Genomic DNA, 18,922 nt, shown 5'->3' on the forward strand with positions numbered 1-18,922 from the left:
CTTGTAGGTTAGAGCAGTTGCGTCTTAACCGTAAATACTGACCGTATGGTAGATTTTCTTTCAGTGGGAGAGGATGAAAGCTCGTGAATTCTAAGAGGTTATTCCGAGCAGTTGGTTTGTGAAAAGTCTTTGTGGTGAGTCTGGTTCCCGTGACCTTGATTGTGACATCGAGAAATGTAGCTTCAGTCTTGCTGGTTGCAAAAGTAAATTTGAGGTTTTGATCCAGAGTATTAATCGAGGTTAGGAAAGCCTGTAGCTGTTCGTCATTGCCGGTCCATATTACCAGGACATCGTCGATATAACGTCTCCAGATCTTCAGGGACGTGGCGAAGGGGCAGTCTGGATGCAAGATATGTTTGGCCTCAAAATCGGCAACGTAGAGGCCAGCTACACTGGGGGCAAATGTGCTGCCCATTGAAGTACCAGTGCATTGTAGGAAGAGTTTGCCTTTGTAGGAGAAAAAGTTCTCTTTTAGTGCAAGTGTGGCGCAATTTAGAATGAAATCCTTTGAAGCTTGATATTCCCAGGTAATGGAGTTGAGAGCAGACTGCATTACCTTGATGGTGTCGTCCTGGGGAATGCTAGTATACAAGCTCTCGATATCGAGTGTGACCAACGTGACTGTATATCCTGTGAGGTCAAGGTCTTGGAGTACCTGTAGAAGATTCTTTGTATCTTTAAGGTAGGCTGGGGTGCTCTGGACTATTGGCTTCAGGTAATAATCACAGAAGCGTGATAGAGGCTCGAGTAAGGAGCCTATGCCAGAAACAATAGGTCGATTCAGAAAAGGGGGTGGTGATGGTCAGAGTATCTGAATTAAACAGAACACTCATACCCAGTCAACAGATCAGGGCTTGATCCATCACCGTTTTTTAGCTCACTGCACCATCCCAGCTCGGAACCTGGCTACATGCAAATTAGTCTGTCCCTGGCCCAGTGCATCATGGGAACAGGGCAACAGGGAAAGCTGCGTCCTTTTTTGAAAGAAAACAAAGGTTTTTCCCAAGTTTTGTTCGTGCCGGATAGGATTCTCCAATTTTTGTTAATGGACTTCTTCATATAGTTAGATAGAGTACTATATGTCGTCACACATGTTAGTGGTATTTCTTTGGGATTATCGACCTTGTCCTCCAAGAGAGCTTCACGTGCTCTTTTGTAGCCCTTATTTAATGTTGTCATTGGGTAGCCTCGAGATTTGAGTTTATCTGTCAAGTCGACAGACTGGGTTTTGAAGTCTTGTAGGTTAGAGCAGTTGCGTCTTAACCGTAAATACTGACTGTATGGTAGATTTTCTTTCAGTGGGCGAGGATGAAAGCTCGTGAATTCTAAGAGGTCATTCCGAGCAGTTGGTTTGTGAAAAGTCTTTGTGGTGAGTCTGGTTCCCGTGACATTGATTGTGACATCGAGAAATGTAGCTTCAGTAGCTTCAGTCTTGCTGGTTGCAAAAGTAAATTTGAGGTTTTGTGATCCAGAGTATTAATCCAGGTTAGGAAAGCCTGTAGCTGTTCCTAACCTGGATTAATACTCTGGATCAAAACCTCAAATGTACTTTTGCAACCAGCAAGACTGAAGCTACATTTCTCGATGTCACAATCAACGTCACGGGAACCAGACTCACCACAAAGACTTTTCACAAACCAACTGCTCCTAATAACCTCTTAGAATTCACGAGTTTTCATCCTCGCCCACTGAATGAAAATCTACCATACGGTCAGTATTTACGATTAAGACGCAACTGCTCTAACCTACAAGACTTCAAAACCCTGTCTGTCGACTTGACAGATAAACTCAAATCTCGAGGCTACCCAATGACAACAATAAATAAGGGCTACAAAAGAGCACGTAATCAGCCACGTGAAGCTCTCTTGGAGGACAAGGTCGATAATCCCAAAGAAATACCACTAACATGTGTGACGACATATAGTACTCTATCTAACTATATGAAGAAGTCCATTAACAAAAATTGGAGAATCCTATCCGGCACGAACAAAACTTGGGAAAAACCTTTGTTTTCTTTCAAAAAAGGACGCAGCCTAAGGGATGCACTCGTCCACACGCGACCTAAAATCACTGTCTCGGATACAGTGAGGTCAGTAACGGATACCTGGAATCTACCAAAAATCACTGGTCATTTTCCCTGCTCTAATTGCAGTGTTTGCCACCTCACTGGACATTCCAAAACGCTCGACCTTGAGCCTGGAAAAATATGGACACAGAGAGACCACACAAAATGTGATCTACCTGATAACATGTCCTTGCGACCTACGTTACGTAGGCATGACGAGCCGAAAAGTGAAGCAGAGAATCTGTGAACATCGTTCAAACATCAGATGCAAGAAACTAACAACTAAAATGAGCAGACACTTCCTAGAAAAGAACCATACAACCAATGATTTACATTGGACTGTAATTGAACATGTAAACAGTGGCAACAACATAAATAGTCGCCTCTTCGAAAAGGAACAGAGGTGGGTCTACAGGCTTGGGACCCATCTTATCGGTCTTAATGATGATATCCCTTGGAATGCTGTGATGAAGTAGACATTGTGTGAGCCTAACAAGCTGTTCAGCAAACACGGTACTAAAGCAGCCCCCACATGAAATGGCCATTACTGCATAAAAGTTTAAAAAAAAAGGTGCAAATCATTCACCAATCTCTCAAATACTCAACTAAACAAAAACTCGGGGAGCAAACAACTGTTAATCGTTTTTTACCCCTTAACCCTCTACCTCCCAACCTTTGCGTCGGTAACACACCTTAAGCATAACAACCACCTAGACGCTGTAGGTTGCCCAGCAACCAGATGCTATTCACGTAGCGAAACCGTCGCATGACGGCTATTGGCTCAAATTATGGCGCCACCTCGAGCCCCACCCTTGACCACTCCCACCCCGGAAATGATCCTCACCTCGCTGCCGTTGATACATATACGGCACAGAATCCCCGTCTCCACATCGTCGGGGTCCAGTAGAGGGTGATGCAGGTACACTGAGGGTGCCGAGCGTCGAGGGCGTGAGTAGAACCTCCGATTCAACGACAACCTCAACACAGAGCTAAGTATCGAACTAACTGCCACTGACTGACTCTATGTTTTCCTTACCTTTTCTGCCAATTACGTTCCCACCCCCCTCCTGTGACCCAAGGTGTCCATCTGAAACACCGAAAAGTAAGACTTTTTTAACCATGTTTTTATTGATGCGATCAACCTGTACCATTAATTTGATCGCCAATTGGAATTTTCCGATTTTTTTACCAACCAACACATCTAGCTTGTACCACTAAATAGCACGTAGCATTTCCTTCTAATTATTAGGTAAAACCCAGGGGCTAAGGTGGTGTTAACGATATGGCTATGTTGCACCACTATTGTCTCTGAACCACTTCTGAAGCACTATAGACTTACGGTTATCATCAGAACAACTACTGAAATATTTGTTTTGTTATACATGTATGTCTTTGTCCCTTCACTTTCAGGTGCAGAAACCGCAAAGTCGAAGCCTCCAAAAGTTGGAGTTATGTAGAAGACTGACTTCTCTTTCTACTTTTTGCACTTTTTCACATTTTTTATCTTTATTTTCACTTTCACGTCCCTAGGCAAGGGTGGGCCTTAGCGCGCCCATACCACCAGGGTTTAAATACACCTTTCTAGTCCTGAAGAATTGCCCGGTAAATTTACACCAGTTTCATGGCAAGAAACATGTCGACTGATACCTAGGAAACTACCACTCAACTAAATGTGGACTGCTTCCATAGACATTGTTTTTAAATACTGTCTCTAGTGATCATAGAATAAAGTTCTGGTTGATACACTACAGACCTTTTTATTCCCTCATCACTCACTAGCTTAGTTTTGCACCAAAACACGCCTGAACTCCCACCTACCGGCTCCGCAGTAGATCTGGCGTTGTAGCACACCAAAGAGACATTCGGTCTCTTTGGTGGAGCCCAATGATGAAGCATGTCATCACCAGGTGGTGAGTGAGGGCTTTCTTCAAAAACACCCTAAATCAGGCTGTTTGTTATACTTTCTCTTTTGCTCCATAAATGTGGTCCAAAAATAAACCATAGGGCACTCTTTTCTTGTTGACAGATGACTTGGGTATTCAGGGATATATTAAGATTCTGAATCCCCAACCTCTGGAGCTTTCATCCAAGCGTCAATCTTTGCCACCATCTTGAGCAGTTTCAGTTCCGGTTTTTATTGTGATATATTGAACTCCTCCTCAGAAAATGAAATTTCTATTTTTTTTCACTCTTTCCCTGTACATACCCCGTATTTTCAACTATTTACCACATTTCATTCAGTTAGTCACTGTAAATGTACTTGTTTCATTTAGAATGAGATCCTTGCTAAAATGCTAATTGTATTTTGTTGTGAAATAGCCGATTCCTTTAAATTGCCACTAGGTGGCAGCGGCGGTCATGTTTTAGTCATTTGAGCTTGTTATACAACTTTTTCTGAAGTTGAATCATTTACACAGAGTACATTGCATAGTCTGAGGCAGCAGTGGACCGCCATACTTTAATAAATTCATTTGGAAGTGTGAAATGCTCGATTCGGATTTTTATTATGTGGTGGGAACGTGTCTCGCTAACACGATGAATAGGCACAGTGTTGAAAGAATGTTTTTACTTTCCAGACGTCGATTACAGAAGGGTTTTTTTGTATTTGACTCTACCTGCATAGCTTATGGGCAGATTTTGGCGGTTATGTAAGCTAAGGAAATGTTAACGCGTATCTGCTGTTATGAGGAAAATGCACTCACTGGTTGGCACTGGAAATTGGCGCAGTGTGAAACTGATTTTAGTCGTAAATCATTCTGTGGCCGAAATCAATCTCAGTTGACCAAAGTACGCTCCATACATACCTGTTTGTGCCTTGTGTGTTCTGGAAATCTGCTTTTGAACCTAGGAAAATTAGGAAATTTGGCCTTTAGGCGTTGAAGAGTCTATTTTGGCTGACCTCTTGTAGCAACTATTCTCTTATACTGTCTTTTAGGTGGATTTGTATATGTATTGTTTGTGTGTCTGCCCTCCTGAAGCTGTTTGCCATCCAAGTCCTACACAAAAAAGACTTGGAATTAAAGATGGGCAACTGGGAATAACGGGGAGGGACGCTTTTCACAGAAGGGTTCTTAGTGACATCAAATAGACAATCGGAGTGAAGTTCGACTTGTCTGGGGCCACTCAGAACCCCGAGGCAGTATAACGGGGCAGCATCTTGATCAGGCGCGCAACGCCTATTGGGCTCAAAGGGCTTCAGCCCCTCCACCCCGTCGTCTGAGACAGTTTCCCGGGCTGGTGACCGTCTTATTGCGGCCGTACCCGAGTACATCACAGGTCTTTAAAAGACCATTTACTTGCTAACGAGGCTTTGTGGTGTTTTCACCCCTTTCTTAGAGCTCTTTCTGGAAGAAGTACCCCTCCCCCCCCCCCCCCCCCCGAAATTTATTATCAGCCCCCCGCAAATTTGGCTCTAGTTGCGCCTCTGATCTTGATCCCCTGAAAACTGCTCTTCACTCAGAAACAAGACTAGTCTCTGACACCAAGAGGTTTGACCTTATCTCACATGTCTGGATATCCTTGAAGTGCGTCCGGACTGAAGTGGAAAGGACTCCGAAGTTGGCCTGCATTATACACAGATCTCTTCACTTTGACAGCTTGAACCACATCTAAACAACGGGTTATCTCAGGTGGACGACTACACCGTCATACTGCAGCTACCTTAATGCTAGGATATCGGATAACGGAGAGAAAAGTCCTCAAGTAATACTTCTCAGTAAGTAAACACAAGTTGTTCAATTCTATCACAGCTGTGATCAGAACATACCCTTCCTAATCAGCCTTAAAGAGTGAGATCAAACTGCTAGAATACCAGCAATACCTTCTAGCATGACTGTCACCTTCTCACTGAACCCACGCAAGTCCTAATGCAGCTCAGATCTCTGACTATCCTGCATATATATGCGAGGGACTCGGCCTCCCCTCACTACTCAGCTGACTGTGGCTGATCTACCTTATCATGGAATGGGTTGGATGGGTTCCTCCCTCATACTCAATCTGATTATAACTTTTCCACTGCATTTTGTAAAGCCTCTGAATTGTGTAAAGTTAATGTACTCCAGCTATTGATAAACAAATAGAAATGTCGAATGTGCCTGCTAGACCTGACGTGCTTGGTGTGGTATTCCCCATGACTTTTTGCCTTCACACCTCCTGTATGCTGAATGTGTTTTTGTTGGCTTTAAAATATTGTACACTTTACACTGCTGACCAGTGCTAAAGTGCTTGTGCTCTCCCTCTCCTTCAAACATGATAAAATTGACTGACACCCAATTGGCACATTTTGTTTACTTGTAAGTCCATAGTAAATGGTACTACATGTACCCAGTGCCTATAAATTAAATATTACTAGTGGGTCTGCATCACTCTTTGTGCAACCTGTGTCCGGCCTGCCCTGGTAGCCTATAGTGTAATTTTAAACTGCCATTTCGGCCAGGCAAAATAAACCTTTTGCTGGCCCTAAACCTTCCTTTTTAATGCTCATGTGTTACCACTAAGATAGGCCCAAAAGGGTCGATTGGCAGGGTGCATTGTATTTAAAAGGTAGGACATGTGTGTTTAAGTTGTACATGACCTGGAAGTGAAAAGATCCTAAAGTTGTTTTTTTCACTGCTGTACAGCCTATCTCTGGAATACCTTATTATGTTTAATAAGTGGTAACTTTGGTTTGGGAGCAGATAGGGATATGCTGTTTAGATTCAAATGAATTTCAATTTGAAATCCTCTATAATGGTGAAGGTGGATCATAAGTTACAATTCTGAAAATGCCACTTTTAGAAAGTTGTCATTTTCTTGTCCTAACCATTTGTGCCTTCTGCCAGTGTCCTGGGTCACATGACTATGAACGGCTCTGTTGTTGGGGTGTGTATATTCTTTCAAGATAGTGATACAAAGAGGACTGAGTGTGGGCAGGATGGGCCATCCTGACAAAAATGCTGGGGGCAGAGCTCTGCTTTGCCACACATACACTTCAAAGGGCTTGCCTCCAGTAAACACAAAGGATCCCTACACTAGTATTTTGTCACCCTCCCTGACTGCCTGCAGCCTTGACAGGGGACAGGAAGATCTTTCCATACCAAAATGTAGGGCTAGTATAGGGAATCCCCCCCCCCCCCACCCCCACTTCAAAGGCCGACACCCATGTATCAATCACTCCCGGACCTGTGGGCATTACAGAAGAAGCTCTGCCCTACTGCCACCAGAGAACTGCCTTGCTCTCTGAGAAGGAAGGCAGGACCTGCTCCCTTCATCACTGGCTGACAACAATTGTTGTTTTAACATAAGTGACTCCAAGTATCAGTTGGCTGACCTTTTGTCTGAGCTACAGGGACACAGCAAGCTCCAGAGGCCTCTCTGTAACTGCCCCACTGCACTACCCGGCATGCAAATGGACTGCCTGAGCCCTGCTGGCCTCTGCTGGAACGAGTTCCGGATCTCCAATAGGTGCCTCACCAGGTCCTGGTCCCTTGGCCGGCATCAGTTTAGCTCCTAAGAACAAATGTCGAACTTGAAGCTCCCTTGAACCTTACTTTTCGCGCTGCATCGACCGCAAGCGTCGCCAGCAACACAAGATCTGCACTTTGAGCTGCAGCTATGATAGCTAGCGATGACAGCCCATGCGAAGCACTAGCAACAACTGTCTGTGATGCCCGATCAGCTCCTCGCACTACAGCAACGTCAGCCTGCACTGCCAGGCCTGCTCTTACCACTACAGTGATTCTGTCCCTGCTCCTTGCGGCCTCCTCCACCTTGAACCGAACTCTTTGCGCCATACTTTGAGAAGCTACCCTTTTCAGCGGGACTAACCTTGTACCTTGCTCCATCACGGGGGTTTCCTGAAATTGTGATTTTTCCTTGGTCTTGTAAGACCAGATGACCGCAAGTAGCACTTTGTGCTTTTAGAGGCTTTTGATTACTGTGGACCACCACTGAATCCTTACTGGATTGCGGGAACCCCAACTAAATCATTACTGGGATTTGGGAACCCCCACTGACTCATTACTTAAAGCCAGAGATTCGATCCTAAGCAAGTTCTACCACTTGAATCTCAAAACAATAAAAAAACACTGAAACAAGTATACAGCATAAAGATACACACGTTGTGAAATATTTAATTCACAAATATAGGACTACCGACATTTTAATGGGAACGTTATAACTTTTGTAAATGTTGTTTTTAATTATTAAATACGAAGCAGTGCACTCGACTCTAGCATATCACTTTGTCTTTTTGTGCTCTTAATTCATGCTTTCTATTTGTTGGTGCTTTAATTGAGTTCACCTATTTGCCATATTCAGGTTTGAGAAATCTACTGGCTCATATGATTTTATTAGGGCGAACTGTTTTTAGGGCCTATGCCAGTCTGGCAGAGAGCTCTAAACATGTGTTCTGTTCATGCAGAAAACGAATAAGCTGTAAAGATGTCTTTAAATCTTGTTTTTATCTTGTCACAATAGCTGTACATTCAAAGATAGAGGTCAAATGCCAACTTACGTTGTCTTATAAACTGTTGTTTATTCTGTCCAGTGTATTGGTGTTGACTTTTCTTTCTCAGACTGTAAAGTTAGAGGATGTAAAGTGAACTGTCTTGACATTAGTGCTGGGCTCACATCATTTAACTCGCTTGTAAATGAACTGTACAAATACTTCAAAATGTAATTTATTAGTTAGGTAAGCACTATTTTAGTAAATCTGAAGTGAGATGGAAACAAAGATTTAAATAGGATCACAGCGAATCGGAATTCTTTACTTGGTGATGTGGAAATTAGAAATATTTACTGAACCATGATTTCACTATATAGTTGTATCAATAACGTTGCATATCAGTGGAAAAGCTTGTGGCCGTTTCAATTGAAAAGGTTTGTCTGTAAATGACTGTGTGCTGCTACATCATGCTTTAATAATACATTTCATAAAATGTGATAGTTTTAAAATATGAACTGTGAATCATTCCTGCCCCCCCTCATTCCCCCCCTCCCATTGACAATGCTATTAGTGATCAGAGGCAGGTCCGAGATCATGTGTACCCTTTATGTGGTCTAGATATTAATTATACATGGAGAAAACTTGTAGTCTATTAAATCAAACAAAATAATTTTTTGTCCAGCACACACGCTGAACTCACTTATGTGAAGGGGATCTCCTATGTGGTAATGGAAAAACAGGCGACTGGGTGAGAAGAAAAAATTACCTAGAATGCCACAATTTGAGACTAGTTTATGGGTCAAGCCCATTACAGTTAGATCTAGTATATTATTCACGTCAGTAGAGCTGCAGGTCTGGTAACATTTTTCTGATTTTGCGAAGCCTGATACTGTATTCTGTTTGCTGAACTAGGACTGCTCCCACAAAGCAAGCTAAGGATAGATACCAACTTAGTTTTTAGCTTACAATTTAAAATTCCTTCTCATTTACAGAATATTTAATTGCACATTTTGCTTCTTTAGATGCAGTTTATAAATCTGCTCAAATTATTTCATATTCGAAACAGTCGTAAACCCCTTGAGCAGGCTTTACGGACCCCCAGAGCAGGCGCTGCAGACACCTGGGGGTCCACAGTCCGCAGGATAAGAACCGCTTGTCTAAATATATAAAATGCTGAAAAAATGCTTTATTTTACTCTGCACCTTAGAAAAGCAATTGTAAATACCGCATTTGAGACACGTCACCAACAAACAACGATTTACGTGCAAAGTGCATGTTCATTTTTATAAGCTGAAATCCACACCTCGATTCCATTCAGAGATGGGAGATGCCATTGACTGGTATGGGTTGGTATTTTAGGAGTGGTTTTCTGTGCCCACTACCTCGCACTCAGTTGGCATTGCTGTGGATTTTGGAAGCGGTAGGTACTGCTGCCGGCCCAATGCAGGCTTCTTCAATAGGAGTAAGCAATCAAGAAAATAGCCGGGCTGTTATTCTGTAGGAATGCACTGTACCTGCTTATGGTGTGTGCAGGAAAAACACAAGTTTCTGCTGCTGGCACAGAAAGGGGAAAGCTATCTCGCTAACCTGTTCACCTGCTTCAGGTAGGTTAACAGGAATTTTCTGTTCCTAATAATTTGGCTCCGAGATGTCCTACAGTAGCTACATTGCTGACTTTGGAACAAGGCCTTGCCTAACATTGTGAAGTTCTTTCCAAATTACTAAAACTCCCTGTTCCCAAATTGAGAATATATGTATTGTAAAAGCAAACAAGAATATGGCAAATATAAATCGTATATAATGTACTGCCTTTGCATTGCCACTCTGATCCCTGATCACACCCGCCTCTGTTTAAGAATTCTGCTGCCTAGTGTCTTCGGTACCTCTGTTACTAGGTACAGTAGAAACGATTTTTTCCACAGATAAATGTATTTAATTAAAAAAAATATACAGAAAACTTCAGTGTGCCTTTTCAGACCTTAAAATTGATGCACCAGTTTGGTGGTTCATCTCTGTTTGGCTGGTACCAAAGTCTTGGCCTTGGTAACAGCGTGGTTTGGGCACGTATTTTTTGTTTCAAGCATAGGCCGTAAAAGAAAAAACATTTAAAAACGTTCTTTTACCCAAACGTGGATAGCATACATTGTGCAATAAAAAGGTTTACTTAAAAAAAAATGACCGTCCTGTACCATTTTAATATAACAGTACAGGAGCTTTTTGGTGGGCAGGTATACATATGTCGAAACCTTTATTTATTTATTTATTTATTTATTTTAAAAACGTTTTAGTGCACATCACAGGAAACACGACTCTTATTGCAACAAAGAAAAGTATACTTTACTTTGTACTACAGTAAACTTGACGTTTTACTACTGTAACTTGAAGGCCTAGTTTAAACACACTAGGAGGATTTAAAAAGCAGAAAGAACGGACAGCAAAAAGCGGTGGCAGAGTAAAGTGTTGGCCCAGCCGCCCTGGCACTGAAGTGCATTTCTTTTTAGGTTTCGCTGGAGAAAGGAGCCGTTAGGCTCCTCCTCCAGAGAAATCTATTGAGTACAGTAAGCACTATGGAACACGCCCCCCCCGTCCCATTGGCTAGCTCCATAAATGGAGCCTAGCCATTGGACGAGGGGCCTGTCCATCAATGCCGGACCAGACACGGGGGCGTTCCCGAGATTCTTTGGCTTTTGCCGACGTCACGCGACGCCGGGAACGCCCCCGAGTCTGGTCCGGCCGGGCCGTGCTTGCTGCTGTCCTGCCTTGTGTCCCTCCTCCCGCCGTCCCCACGTTTCCCGCCTCCCTCCCGCCGTTCGTGTCCTCTCCCGCCCCCTGTGTCCTCTCCAGCCCCCCTCCCGCCGTCCTTTCCTCTCCCGCCCCCCCCCCGTGTACCACCGATTATCTCTACTATTAAGCTCTTCAAATGAGGTAAATCAAGCAATGCCAGCCGGTAAATTAGCCCAACAGAATCAGCCCACAAAGCCAGGGGCCCTAGCGCTGCAAATGCGCCTCACCAGAATGCTGGGGACTCCTCTTCGGGCCGCTTCGCACAGCCTTGCACCCCCGATTACTTTAGGCGCACCGCGCTGATCAGAGCGCACTCGTCTCAGCCCCGGCCAGTCTCAGCAGCTCTCCGCCCGCTCTCGGTTCCTTGGGGAGCGGCGGGGAGCTAGCTCGGCGCTCCGAGCAGAGACAGGCAGGCCGGGGGCTGGGGCACCTCGCAAACTCCCACGGCGAGGTCGGGTCACTCTTCCCCGGGTCCGGCGGTGATGCGCAGCACTCCCAGAGGTCCCGAGGACGGGCACCAATCCTGTCGCGGCGTTCGGGCCGAGCCTCTCTCCACACCCGGGAGTCAGCCTATGGCAGTGCGGCTCCCGGGACAGATCGGCGATGACGCTTCAGTCCTCGGCCAACCACAGCACGGCAACAATGATGACGCCGCGGCGTACGGGCCAATCCCGTCGCGGCGTTAGCAAGGGGGCTCGGCTCCTTCAGCCAATGGGAACGCGGCGGCTCCGATCTCCGAGAGCACTGCAACTTCATGAAAAGCAATTATTATTAACCGAGCAGCAGATAGAGAATGTCTCTATATTAATGAATGAAAGCAATCCAAGTCCAACAACTGATTTTGTCCCGGGTACCTAAAATCGTGATAAATAAGTCATCCTCTTTCAGGCCTATTTTTAAAAGTCGATTGTGCTAAAATAGCGTCCTGACTCTGCCACCATCTGAAATTTATGAATTTATAGGTTTGTCAATGAAAGAAACTTCTCAGTTGCTTACTGCATCGGTTTGTGATGCGATGTTGTCTTTTTGCTCGTATTTGTAAAGCACATATATTGGTATGGCCTCGCAGCGCTGTGCGCTGACTGGAATATGCGTCTTGTATGTGAAGAGCTGCCAAAGCGCCATGTTCATCTTTCTGTAATTCGCGTTAACATTTTGCTAGAGTAGCTCACGGTGTCCATTAATGCGCCTCTAAGCGCTCTACTCACAATCAGTGTGAAACAATATAAACTTTGCTGCCCAGTGTAATCGTACGGTCAGGGTGGGGTGCTGACGCCGCTTTTAAAAGTGCGCCACAGTGCCTCATGCCCACGTGACTGGACGGGGGGTGCCGACACCCTCTGACAGGAGGAATCCCAATTCTAGGGTTTCTCAGACTATGCGGCATGGGAGGACAGTGTGCAGCTACCGCATGGGCGCCCTGCCTTGTTTACATAGTTACTCAAATGTTGTTGACAGATAAGAGCCGGAAGCCATTGCCGGTCTGCCAAATTGCATGCTTGTTGCAACACGGCAGTCCACGTAAGGCCTTCAGCGCTGTCTTTGCCCTCACACCATGATTACATTATATACATTGAGCAAACCTTACCTACTCGAGGAAGGAGGGCACTCAAATGCTGAAGTGCAAATCATTTCTTCTGTAGGTCTATCTATGTGTCTCATATTTCCTGGCTCTGTGTGTTGTATGCAGGCACTGGTGTTTGTGTGCGCGTGGTACAATGTTTATGTGGCATTTTCTATCAAAGTTAGGCTTTTAATAGCGTTGCATTCAATAGGTGTCACAGCTGTCTGTGCTAGATATTCCAGTTATCATCCTCAGAAGGATGAAAGGCTGAGGATGCCAGTGACAGCAACAAGCCCTTTATTCACAAAGCTATGGTGCCTTTCGAACAGTGAAGTACAGGCGTAGATTTGGTGTCTATAGCAATATTAAACATGTATGAGAGGCGTTTGGCTGTAGACAGGATATGTATGTGTGCTCACGAAAAGTTAGCAAACTGTTGCTGTGGTTGTAGAGGCACCGGGCAACAAAATGTCACATTGAGATAGTTGCCTGGACCTTGTATCCGCACTGGGTTCAATCTCAACTTCCTATGCTCACCGAACTGTGACTACCATTTTTCTTGCCAGCCATTACACTACCCGTCTGCACTTCAAAACTGCATCCATAAACAACCTTCTTGATCTGTCAGTGGCGTTTGATAGAGTGGATGAGGCTTTAAGTGGAGCGAGTCCTGCCGGGGCTCATACCTGGGGGTAATTAAAAACGGACTTTGAAACGGGTCACTACCAGTCCCCTTAGGTGTGTCCATAACTTTACAGGGAAACACACTGATCTACTCCTCCTGAGCGATAACTGCACAAATACTTATGGTAATCCATGTCGGCCATGCAGTCCATTTTTACATTTCACGTTTTACTTCATCATGCATTCCCTAAGAGAATTTGCTTTCCCCAGATGTTGTGTTTCCGTATTTATTCCTACATTATATGACTCTTTTGTAGTGCATACTGTGAACCGATTCACCTCTAAGTTTTTGAGTGAGTTAAAGTTGCGGACGGGTGTATATGACAGAGCATGACTGAGAGCTCTGAAGTTGAGGCTGAAGGCAGCCCTAGTGGGTTACAGTTATTGTTAGTGGGTCGTAAGTGTGTTCAGGTCACATCACGTGCACATCCAAACCGTGGCCCCTCTGCAGAACACACATCTGGATCGTCCAATATGTGCCAATTGGGAAAAGGTGCGAAGGAGGTGTACAGCTGTTGAAATATTGACGGTGGAAAAGTATAAGCAAATGAAGTGGTTACAGGTGAATGGGAGGTTCGTGTGGGGGAGGTGACGTAGAGATGATGAAAGGAAGTACATGCAGTAGGACAGAGTTAAAACACAGTTCCCAAAAATGTGAGATAAACTGAGGATCTGTAGAGAGTTTATTCAAAGTTGGAAGGGGGCGCGTGGTATGAACTGGGGCCCCCACCTTGCACATTTCCAAGCTGTGTGAATAACTTTTCTTCCAAGGCGAGCTTGCTAGTAAAATGTGAGCCTCTGTTGCCTACTTGCGACCCGGATCTGAAAGAGACACGTTAGTGATAGATTCCTTACCTTAGAATATCCCCAGGCGTCAGACTGGATCCGGAAACTTTTGCGTAGCAATACCCCTGCGCGCCGGTAGGCGTCGTCTGCGGCTCCGCGTCCGTCGTCGGCGTCGTGAGCGCCGGGATGACGTCGTCGGAGTACTTAGACGGCGCCCATGCGCGCTGACGTCAGTTCTTCTTTTTTCCGCGCCAGCTAGCGCAGATCCGGAAGAAGCTCTACCCCCAGTCACTTTTTGACTGAAAACTTTTTTGATCTTTTGATCTTCTCTTTAGTCGACTCTCGACTATCGGTGCCAGGGATGCCCGGGTTCAAGCCTTGTTCGAAGTGCGGCCGACTCATGTCGGTCACGGACCCCCATCGCCGGTGCCTGAAGTGCTTAGGCCTCGACCACGACGATCGATCCTGCTCCGACTGCCGGGCCCTGACGTCGAAGGCTAGGCGGGAGCGGTCCCGCAAGCGTCTCGAGCTGAGGCAGTCGGCCCCGCGCCGCTCCAGGTCCCGGTCCCGGTCCCACGGGAGGTCGAGGGACAGGTCGCGAGGTCGGAGTCATCGACGTTCCGGGAGTGGACACCGATCGTCTGGTTCCAAGTCCTCAGGTAAGAGGCATGAGAGGTCGGAGCGACACCATCGATCCTCCGACCCGCCCCGACGCTCGCACGATGCGGCCGGGGACTCGGGCGACACCGCCCACGCGGCTCGGCGGGAGTCGCAAGCGTCGCCGCCTGCCCCACACCTTCGGGTCCCTGGGCACGGCGCGTCGCAGGAGGAGGTCTAGAGGTACCTCATGGCCATGAGGGCCCTCCCTCCTCAGTCGGTTCCCGTGGCGCCTTCGGGCCGATCGGCTCCGTCTGGAGGTCCTTCCGGGTCGGGCGCTTCGGCCCCGACGACGTCGGCGACTTCGGTCCCGGCGCCGCTGGCGACTTCGGTCCCGGCGCCGCGCGACCTCGCTGGATCCGGCTCCGGATCCGGGACCTCGCCGGTCGACCTTACGACCTCACCGGCGCCGTCCCTTCAGGTGTCGTCCCCGGCAGCCGATGTGGTTGCCGCCCCCAATGTTTCCTACGGTCCTACTCAGGAGTCGGAAGGGCGCCGCTGGGCGCCGATTCCGACGGCCTTTGGAGAGTTCTATCTCCACGAGGAGGCCCTGGCTGTTGATCCTGGTCTCCAGGAGCCAGGTGACGAGGAGCAGTGGGAGGGGTCCGAGGACCCTCTGGCACGTGATTGCCAGTCAAACCAGGACTGGACATATGAGCTTGGGGAGGCCAGTGGTATTGACACCTCGCCAGACACTGGATTTACGTCGCCCCCGACTGTGGCTTCGGAGGCGGGTTCTGCTTACAGCGTAGTGTTGACAAAGGCAGCTAAGGCCCTGAGCCTTCAGCTCCCCGTCGCGGCCGTGAGGACTAATCTCCTCACCGAGGTCCTCAAACCGCAGTCCGGCTCCGCGGAGCCCCTCCTGCCGTTCAATGAGGCCTTGTGTGACGTTCTTCTGGGCACTTGGTCCAAGCCCGCCACAGGCCCCCCTGTGGACAGGAACGTGGCCAGACGCTACCGCCCGGCACCGGGCGACCCATGCTTTTTGTCCACCCATCCCACCCCCGAGAGCCTGGTCATCCAGGCCTCTAACTCCCAACCGCATTCCCGTCGGCCCCGCCCGACAGGGAATCCAAGAGATATGAACAGTTCGGGAAGAAGGTCTTCTCGTCTGTGAGCCTAGGGCTACGGTCTGTGAACACCAACTGTCTCTTGGGCCGCTACACCCACACTCTGTGGGACACGGTTGCGGAGGTGCTGCCACAATGCCCTGAGGAGGTCAGGGCTAAACTCAGCCAAACCCTTGCGGACGGCCGAGATGCGGCACGCTTTTCTATCCGGTGTGGGCTGGATACAACGGACTCACTGGGCAGGGCGATGGCAACGACGGTGGCGGTTCGACGCCACGCCTGGTTGAGGTCCGCCAACTTCTCGGCCGATGTCCAGGCCACCCTCCTGGACATGCCGTTTGATGGCCGTCGCCTCTTCGGCGACAAGGCAGACCATGCGCTGGAACGTTTCAAGGACTCCAGGGCCACGGCCAAGTCCTTGGGCCTTACGGCCCCACGCCAGCAATCGGGTGACTTTCGCTCCTTTCGTGGCCACGGAAGGGGCGCCCCACCACGTACCGTCAGCCACGCGCCGCAGAATGTTCAGCAACGCGGTGGCGGACGTGGGAACCGCCGTGGCGGTGGTTGGGGCCAGCGGCGAGGCCAGTCCACACCTCCCTCAGCAGCCCCTGCCTCAAAACCTTCCTAGTCCGAGTTTTCAGGCCCATGTGACGCCTGTGGGAGGCAGGGTTCGCCATCACCTCTCCCACTGGCATACAGTCACTTCGGACAGGTGGGTGCTGCAGATTGTCCGAAGGGGCTTCTCCCTCCCCTTCGAGTCATCCCCTCCATCCATGCCACCTCAATACCACCGTGTGTCGGGGGATCACTTGCAACTTCTGCAAGAGGAGGTTTCGGCCCTCTTGGCCAAGAGGGCCATCGAGCGCGTTCCTGGGCCAGAAGTAGGACGTGGTTGTTACTCCCACTACTTTCTGGTACCCAAGAAGGGCAAAGGGGGCCTACGCCCTATCTTGGATCTGCGGAACGTCAACGGCTTCCTCCGGACGGAGAAGTTCAAGATGCTCACTTTGGCTCAGGTCCTGGCTGCCCTGGACCCAGGAGACTGGATGGTAGCGTTGGACTTGCAGGACGCCTATTTCCACATCCCCGTCCTGCCGGCCCACCGGCGTTACCTACGGTTCATGGTGGGTCAAGAGCACTTTCAGTTTACCGTGCTCCCCTTCGGCCTTGCCAGCGCCCCACGGGTGTTCACAAAGGTGATGGCGGTGGTCGCAGCCCATCTGCGCAGGCAGGGGGTATCAGTCTTCCCCTACCTCGACGACTGGTTGTTGAAGGCGGGCTCGCCCCAGACAGTCGTCAGCCACCTCCAGACTACGGCCGACCTCCTGCACTTGCTGGGGTTCTCCATCAATGTGCCGAAGTCACACCTGTGTCCCTCTCAAAAGCTCCTCTTCATCGGAGCGGTTCTCGACTCGGCGCGGTTTCGGGTTTACCCACCCGAACAGCGGGTTCGGGATATTCAGGCTCTGATTCCTGTCTTCAGACCGTTATCCCGGGTCTCGGTCAGGTTGACGCTGCGGCTTCTGGGGCTGATGGCCTCCTGCATCCTTCTGGTGCGTCACGCCAGGTGGCGGATGCGGGCTCTGCAGTGGGACCTGAAGTTTCAGTGGGCCCAGCATCAGGGCAACCTGTCCGATCATGTCCTGATCTCGGAGGGCACTGCGAAGCAGCTGCAGTGGTGGCTCACGGACCGCGACTGGGTCAGTGGCAGACCCCTCTCCCTACCCCAGCCGGAGCACGTAGTTGTGACGGACGCGTCCCTCCAGGGCTGGGGAGGCCACATGGGAGAGGCGGAGATCAGAGGCCTCTGGTCTCCGGCGGAGTCCCGGCTCCACATCAACCTTCTGGGGCTGAGGGCGATTCGTCTTGCACTGAAGGCATTCCTCCCCTCTGTCAGGGGGAGCGTAGTGCAAGTGTTCACCGACAACACCACCGCCATGTGGTACTGCAACAAACAGGGCGGTGTGGGGTCGTGGACCCTCTGCCAAGAGGCTCTGCGCCTCTGGCAGTGGCTGGAACATCAGGGCGTGTCCCTGGTGGTTCAACACCTGGCAGGCTCTCTGAATGCCAGGGCGGACGAACTCAGCCGCCGGTGCATGATGGATCACGAATGGCGTCTGAACTCGGACGTGGCGCAAGGTCTCTTTCGACAGTGGGGAGAGCCTTGGTTAGATCTATTCGCCACCGAAGAGAACGCGCAATGTCAGCAGTTCTGCGCGTTGGAATTTCCAAGGCGGCACTCGCTCGGAGACGCTTTTCGTCGCGAGTGGAGCTGCGGTCTGTTGTACGCCTTTCCGCCTATACCACTTCTGCCCAGAGTGCTGAAGAAGATCAGGCGCGACCGGGCCCAAGTTATCCTTGTGGCTCCGGACTGGGCACGAAGATACTGGTATCCCGAGCTACTCAGCATGTCAGTCGATCCCCCGATTCGTCTGCCTCTTCGGGAGGACCTTCTGTCGCAGCAGCAGGGGACGGTCCTGCACCCGAACCTGTCCAGTCTCCACCTACAAGCTTGGAGATTGAGCGGCGGCAGTTGAGGCCATTTGACTTGCCTCCCGAAGTCTGTGATATCATTCTGGCAGCCAGGCGTCCCTCCACAAAGTCGGTATACGCCTGCCGGTGGAACAGATTTGTGGCATGGTGCACAGCAAAGGCTGTGGATCCTCTCTCTGCACCCCTTTCGGAAGTGCTGCTCTTTCTTCTTTCCCTTGCCCAGCAGGGCTCTGCTCTGGGCACTCTTAAAGGGTACCTTTCTGCTCTATCAGCTTTCTTGAGGCTACCAGATCAGCCTTCTTTATTCAAGTCCCCTATTGTGAGTAGGTTTCTGAAGGGCATCACGCACATGTTCCCTCCTGTTCCCTTCGTGATGCCCCAGTGGGACTTGAATC

At 48.8% G+C, this 18,922-nt stretch overlaps 1 protein-coding gene across 1 annotated transcript in view; it reads left to right on the plus strand.

Moving 5' to 3' along the window:
• Positions 1-18,922, plus strand: part of NFXL1 (nuclear transcription factor, X-box binding like 1) — a 680,877-nt gene that overhangs the window by 179,591 nt on the left and 482,364 nt on the right. The window lies entirely within an intron of this gene.

This window comes from Lissotriton vulgaris, chromosome 3_1 (genome assembly GCF_964263255.1).
Source record: "Lissotriton vulgaris chromosome 3_1, aLisVul1.2, whole genome shotgun sequence".
NCBI lineage: Eukaryota > Metazoa > Chordata > Amphibia > Caudata > Salamandridae > Lissotriton > Lissotriton vulgaris.